At 38.0% G+C, this 6,951-nt stretch overlaps 1 long non-coding RNA gene across 1 annotated transcript; it reads right to left on the bottom strand.

Annotated features, from left to right (window-relative positions):
- Positions 1 to 480: 480 nt before the first annotated feature.
- On the bottom strand, positions 481 to 6,381 carry LOC119865182. Its single transcript, XR_005353129.1, has 3 exons — positions 6,037 to 6,381; positions 3,011 to 3,057; positions 481 to 874 (listed from the first exon to the last, which is right to left on the bottom strand). It is a non-coding gene; the product is annotated as an uncharacterized LOC119865182 (long non-coding RNA).
- Between the last annotated feature and the right edge of the window lie 570 nt (positions 6,382 to 6,951).

A 6,951-nucleotide genomic window follows, 5' to 3' on the forward strand; every position in this document is an offset into this window, starting at 1 on the left:
TGCAAAGATGTTTTCTTCCTCTTAAATTTGCTTCTGATTACAAACGTAAATGTTTTGAGAGCTAAAAAATTTTAAGATTCAGAAAAGTCAAAAAAGAGGAAAATTCATGTAATCATCCAAAGCTAGATGCTTCTACCATTTCCCCATAGTAGTTGAAATGATACAGTATATTCAATTTTGCATCCTGATTAACATCATAGCATATGTTTTTCCCTGCATTAAGAACTCTTCAGATATATGTCACTAAATTAGGAAAGTTAATGAGGCTTGAAACAATATAATTTCTTGACTTATACTCATTTAGCCAGAAAACAGCGAATTTGAATATTCTGATTCCCAGAGCATGCAGGAACATTTTTTATGTAGTTAACTGCACATAATTTTGTTTAACTCAATAAATGTCTATTGGATGCCTAATATATGAGAAATGATGAGTAAAAGGTTTAAAAGATATTGCCTTCCATGTCAAGAAACTGAAAATTTAGTTGAAAAGATAAAATTTTAATACACCAAAATGTTAAATAATATTGCAGAGCAATATATAATAAGGAATCCAGAGGAGCTGGGTCGACCAGAAGGCTGTGAGAGTTCAGGTCCAAGAGCACTAAGGGAGGCTTGAGTGGAGGGCAAACGTGTGGCTGCCCCCCCGGGAAGCACACAATCGCAGGGCTGCTCACAAACAACTCCTCGGCCCATCTGTCCATATAGACTGGTCTGCGAATCTCCTCTTCCCTCGTTCCGAAGAAGCATGCAGGCCGTAGGGGAGCAAGAATCAGCAGCACAGCCCTTCAGTGTGTGAGCACCAGGATGGCTGGTGGTGGCAGATAATCACCGGATTGCTTCTTGCCCTCGTCCCTTTTACTAATTGGCACATCTAAATTAGACATGCAAAAGTGGCTCATAAACACACAGTCAGACCATGTGTTCATGATTGAAAATATACCAAGAGACGTGCAACTGTCATGGATTCCCCTTAAATACACTGACTACCCCCAAGGCTCATGCAGATCATTTTTCCTTAATTACTAATTTAAACATGAGGTCTGTTCTGAGCTCAGAATAGGTTTAGCATTTTCTTAAAAACATGGAATGGATATTTCTAATGTCTCTAAAACAGCTGAAGAAAAATGATGTTTTAGAAAATCATTTTTGAAACCAAAACTCAAGGTAGAAGCTTTCAACTAAAAGATGAATTTTGGAGGGACAAGAACTGAAAAACAGTTTGAAGAAACAGAGCATTTGAGTGTTAACTGTTAGAGTCACTGTCGTAGTGATTACAATTAAACTGACACCACACCACACCCCTCGCAATATGAGTATCGACAGAGACAGAAACATTATTTACTTAATCTATTATCTTTCTGTCTTCAGCTTTCTAAGCTCCCCGAAATATTGGAGGCAAATATTGGGTCTGGGACACAAGAGGAATTATCAGCAGAGTTTATAATCCCTGTGCAATACGTCTAAGATTTTCCTTGCTTCACATCCTCCATAATTGCAATTTTCATGAATGTTGAAGTATTTTTACTGTGACCTTTAGCATTAAGTCATGGCCTTTGCAAATGAAAAATCATGCCATTTCATAATCTCTAGAAATGCAACGTGAACATGAGCAATGAATCTTGTTTCAAATCATTGAGTAATTATTACAAATTACCTTTACACAAGATTATCACCCAAAAAACACAGCACAGGAATAATAAGATCTCAAAGACTCAGTAACCATAAAACCAACTTTAAAACTGGATTTCATCTACAGCATTTATCTAGCTTTAATATTCACAAAGTTCAATCATTTTGTATTAGAAGGGCTACTGGAGTAGCCCTTGTCCATCTGAATGGACTAAGGGAAAAAGGTTCCTTACTTTCATTAAACCATTAGTTCTGAAATGAACACCACCCCCCCCAGCACTAGCCTCTGCCGGAGGCTGATACACCTGCAGCCCATGGAGGGGCACCTGGAGTGGATGGGCTCCCCCGACCCTTACTTCTAGATCCTTTCAAAAGCTGCAACTCCTAGATTCAATAGGGTATAAAGTAGGGGCAGATGGGATGGCACCGGGAAGGCGCGTTCCCACAAGTGTTGTTGTTCAGACAGGAAAATAAGCTTTGGTATTAGTGTATCTCATATTTTCTTATATTTTATTTGCTCAGAGCATCAAGTTGAAAGAAAGTAGGGTCCTTTCCATCTCCATATCACAGAGCCACCCTGGAACTAGATGAATATGCCAGAAATTGGAAATTGGGTTGGAAGATGAACATATAGACTTGCCCCCAGCTGTGGACCCAAGCTCCATCAGCATCCATAAGACCAGGGATCACACCCCAGGCACCCACACCCTGGCTGTGGACAGACACTGAATCTATACTTCTCCCATCTCAACTATGAATTCAAGAGCCTGCAAGGAGCTTTCATCCTCAAGATTCAGAGTAAGATTAAACTTTTTAAAAATATATAATGCATAAGCCAAACATCTTCTGACTTGTTTTGGTATTCTTAGATTGCCAAAACACACTGCCTCAGTGAACAAGGACCCAAAAGTCACAGAAAACCAGTTGAGATTAAAAGAAAATCAGAAGTAAATGAAAAAGGAGTTGGCACAGATAATAAAGATCTACAAGGAAACAAAAGCACAACAGAACTTCCATGGTCTGGATGTTTGTGTCTACCTGGGATTCCTGTGTCGAAATCCTAACCTCCAAATGTGATGGTATTAGAAGTGGGGTGCTTAGGTCATAAGGGTGGAGCCCTTCTGGATGGAATTAGTGCCCTTGTAAGAGATGTCACAGAGCTCTCTTGTTCCTTCTACCATGGAGGACACGGTAGGAAGTCTGTAACCCGGAGGAGGCCCTCAGCTGACCTTGCTGGCCCCCTGATCTCTGATTTACAGCCTCTAGAAATGTGAGCAATAAATTGTTGCTTATAAGCCACGCGGTCCGTGGTATTTTGTTTTAGGAGCCTAAGACAGAACTGAAAGGTGCCTTTCAGGCAATAGAAAGCAGAACTCACACAGCAGAAAGGTGAACCGGTGATGGGGAAAACCAGCTTGAGCCCTCCTGGGTTGCAAAGAGAAGGGAGAGAGAGAGATTTTTAAATTAGAGGATAATAGTCATTTCGAACATGAAAACAAGATATTTCTTAAGGATTGTATTTGTGTTCCTGAGAACGTAAATAATAGCTATATTAAAAGTGGTAAAGGCACAATTAAAGAATTTCTTTTGAAATTGATAAAATAACTTCAATATGAAGATGAAGGGAGTTTATTAAGATACAAGCTAAACCAGTTAAGTGATAGTATTATATCCTGAGTAGAAAATGCAATTGCTACCATATAATTAGGGTAAGTTCTTGGTGATCCTCAACATTCACCCCACACATCCAGATACTGCTTTACTTGTAATGTTTAAGAATTCATTTTGGACAGTAATGGATTCCAAGTCAGGTGTTTCTCCTTCTCTGATTAGTTGGGACCTCACTGCAAATACTCCTCTCAATCTTGGCATAAATTCTATCGATCAGTACATGGAATATCCAGTCACAAAAACCAATCCTCAAACTTAACCCTCAGTCTCACCATAGCCCAGAAAACCCACCGGCATAAGCACTTCCTGTCTTTGAAACAACATATTGAAGCTGTTCTGTGGAGGGTTAGTAAAGATATCCTACCTGGACACGGGAACCTATGTGTCTTATATAGAAATATGGATGACTTGGCTAATATCTTATTGACCATATAGTCTTGTATAAATATCCCTAATGAATACTTTGGGATTCAGAGGCAAGCCAGTTCTTTACTTTCAATATCAGAATCCAAATGAGAGTTTAATGGACCAAGATTAAAAAATAAGGATGAAAGAAAATTGACAAGAGATCAAGTAGGAATTACCAATTGTTTATAAATACACCCAAAAAAAGCTGACTTAAGATGTCTCCCCAGCAACACCAATTGGTAAAACACATTGGAAAACTGTGTATGGAATTTACAAGGAAAGGATTGTGACCCAGAAATGTCCAGAAAGACATTCTCAGGTACAAAAATGCCCAAAGAGTCTACTCGTGTGTCTCTCTTGGAAAAAAAAAAATACTTAATAGAATATTCCAAGATGAATAAAAAATTTCAAAACTCCTTAACAGTCCAACTATATAGAAGGGCTCTTGAGACCTAACTTACACAGTTTACATTCCAGACTTAGAAACCTAATGGAATATGTGTTGTCAGAAGCATTCGATAGCCTGGCAACGAGCCTTCATAGACTTAGACCTTCTCAAACATTTCTCTTCTGCTTCTGGGCTTGTTTGTGTGATTTCCATAATTCCAGAAAATGTGCTTCTTGAGCCACATCCTTCACCCTGAGTTCAGCTGGAATTCCTCACTTGCTGTGTTTGATGACCATTTGGAAGACAACCTGAAGAAGTCAGCTTCCAGCTCCTGCTAACCGTGGCTAGATTCTGCATGGGATTATGACACTGGGGGGGAGAAGCCCCCAAACCAGAATCTGCTTCTATCTCCTTTGCCCTCAACATATACAATCAGTTTCCTGGAAAAAACTGGGAACCAGTTTCTTAGCCAAGAACCTGAAAACTTATTTTTTATTTCCTTAAAATTCATTTTTAATGACCTGAATTATTAAGTTTTTCTATATTTTAGACTTTAATTATTCCTAGGAGACACACACAGAGAGGCAGAGACGGAGGGAGAAGCAGGCTCCCTGCAGGAAGCCCAATGCAGAACTCGATCCCAGGACCCTGGGGTCATGACCTGAGCCGAAGGCAGACACTCAACCACTGAGCCACCCCAGTGCCCACTATTAAGTTTTTCTATGAAAGATAAGTAAACATATCTATCACTTGCCCTTCTGCATAGCATCATCCATCAAAGTTTTATAATATTTTTCTGCTCATTATGCCAAAAAAACACTATAGTTTTCCTTTAAATATATATAAATATGCAAAGAAAAAAGATTATTATTAGAAGTTAAATATTGATAGTGGTTATCTCTGGGTGGGGTTCTAGTTACTTTTATCTTCTTTTCATTATTTTCCAAATGTTCTGTAATGTTACTACACTAAACCTGAAAAAGATGCTTTAAAAACAATTTGTCTGATTTGTATGTCATATGATCACAATTACTTCTGAATATATAGCAAAGTATCTGGGTCCAAAAACACAAAGATTATATTAAAAGCGATTTTCTCTGGGTGATGGGCTGTGGGTAGTTTTTCCCTCTTGCACATTTAGAAATTTTTTCTATAACAATAACAAACTATTTTATTACAAAAAAATGCTGTTTGTATAGAACTCAAGGGTAGAGAATGGCTTTGAGGAATATATATAACTCACCATACCATAAAATATTTACTAAGTTTTATTTCTATTTCACATTTAGAATTTAATAGACTGGATGACACCCTCCAGGATAAGCCACCTGGTGCCCAACTAGACCAAATAAAACAGGCGGAAGCAGAGAGATGACATATTAGGACTGTTTTGTCACGTTGCATGTGTCGCAAGAGAGCAAGGACTGCTTTAATTACTAGTCATTGGAATTTCTGATAGATTTTATGGGAAAATTTAAACCTTGTTAATTTACTTTGGCAGCTTGACAACAGGCTCATTTACAGTCCTTTAAGGGAAATTGCAAATTTCCCATGCTTCAATGTGCGGTGAGGTGGCATTATTCATATAAGAGCATGTGGTGGAATTAAGGCTGAACGTTAGTCAGAATATATTTTTAACCCATCAGAAGCCTAAGTCATGATTTTTAACATTTGGAAGAAATGGCGCAGGGAAAAAAATCAATTATAAGCTTATAAAAATGCAAACACAGTTCAACCTGGTATTTATAGCTTTTTAAATCTAAAATGTTATCATTGGAATATTTTCACAGAACTGTAATTTCTACTGACCCCTCCCCAAAATCTTCCAAAATTCTTTTGACTAATATCTTGAGCAGTGGTTTCTTTTAGACACTAAGCTTTTTCAATCTTAAAATGCAAAGTCCACAAACAGAGGAGATTTCTCTTCCTTCACTTACCTCCCTCCAAGCCCCTAGCTCAATGCCATGAGCATTTGGAATGTTGGATGAACTCTTCGTCGGAGTGGTAAAGTGGTTCTTTAACCCTAGGCCAGGTGAAAGAAAAAGAAAAGGGAAAAAAATTCAAAGATGTATTTGTGGATGCTCTGAGAACAGTGAAACCTTTTCATTCCTAGAAGATATAAAAAAAAGGGGGGGGGTATTTAAAACTTCTTAAAACTCCTTAAAAGGGGAGCCTGGGTGGTGCAGTCACTTAAGTGACTGGCCCTTGGTTACAGCTCAGGGTAGTGAGCTCAGGGTCAGGAGTTTGAGCCCTGCATTGGGCTCCATGCCCAGTGCAAAGTCTGCTTGAGAGTCTCTCTTCCCCATCCCTCCTGCTCATGCTCTCCCTCTCTCTCTCTCTCTCTAATAAATAAATAAATCTTAAGAAGAAAGAAAGAAAGAAAGAAAGAAAGAAAGAAAGAAAGAAAGAAAGAAGAAAGAAAGAGAGAGAGAGAGAAAGAAAGAAAGAAAGAAAGAAAGAAAGAAGAAAGAAAAAAAAAGAAGAAAGAAAGAAAGAAAGAAAGAAAGAAAGAAAGAAAGAAAGAAGAAAGAAAGAAGAAAGAAAGAAAGAAAGAAAGAAAGAAAGAAAGAAAGAAAGAAAGAAAGAAAGAAAGAAAAGAAAGAAAAAGATATTTAAGACTTCAGGTCGTGTTTTAGAATCCTCTTCGTCCAGGCTGATTGTCAAGGTGGACTTGAGTGAATATTTATGAAGCGTGGATATTCATCTCAAGGGGAGAACATTTCAAAGCAAAAGGTGTGTTAGATTTTATCCTTTTTCAAAATGCAAATTTGTCTTTTCCTGGCGTTTTTGTTCATGAATTTTTTTAAGCCAATAAAGCACAAGTCTGTGGGTGAAAGTAAGTAGTACGTCCA

Source organism: Canis lupus, chromosome 1, assembly GCF_011100685.1.
Source record: "Canis lupus familiaris isolate Mischka breed German Shepherd chromosome 1, alternate assembly UU_Cfam_GSD_1.0, whole genome shotgun sequence".
Classification (NCBI taxonomy): domain Eukaryota; kingdom Metazoa; phylum Chordata; class Mammalia; order Carnivora; family Canidae; genus Canis; species Canis lupus.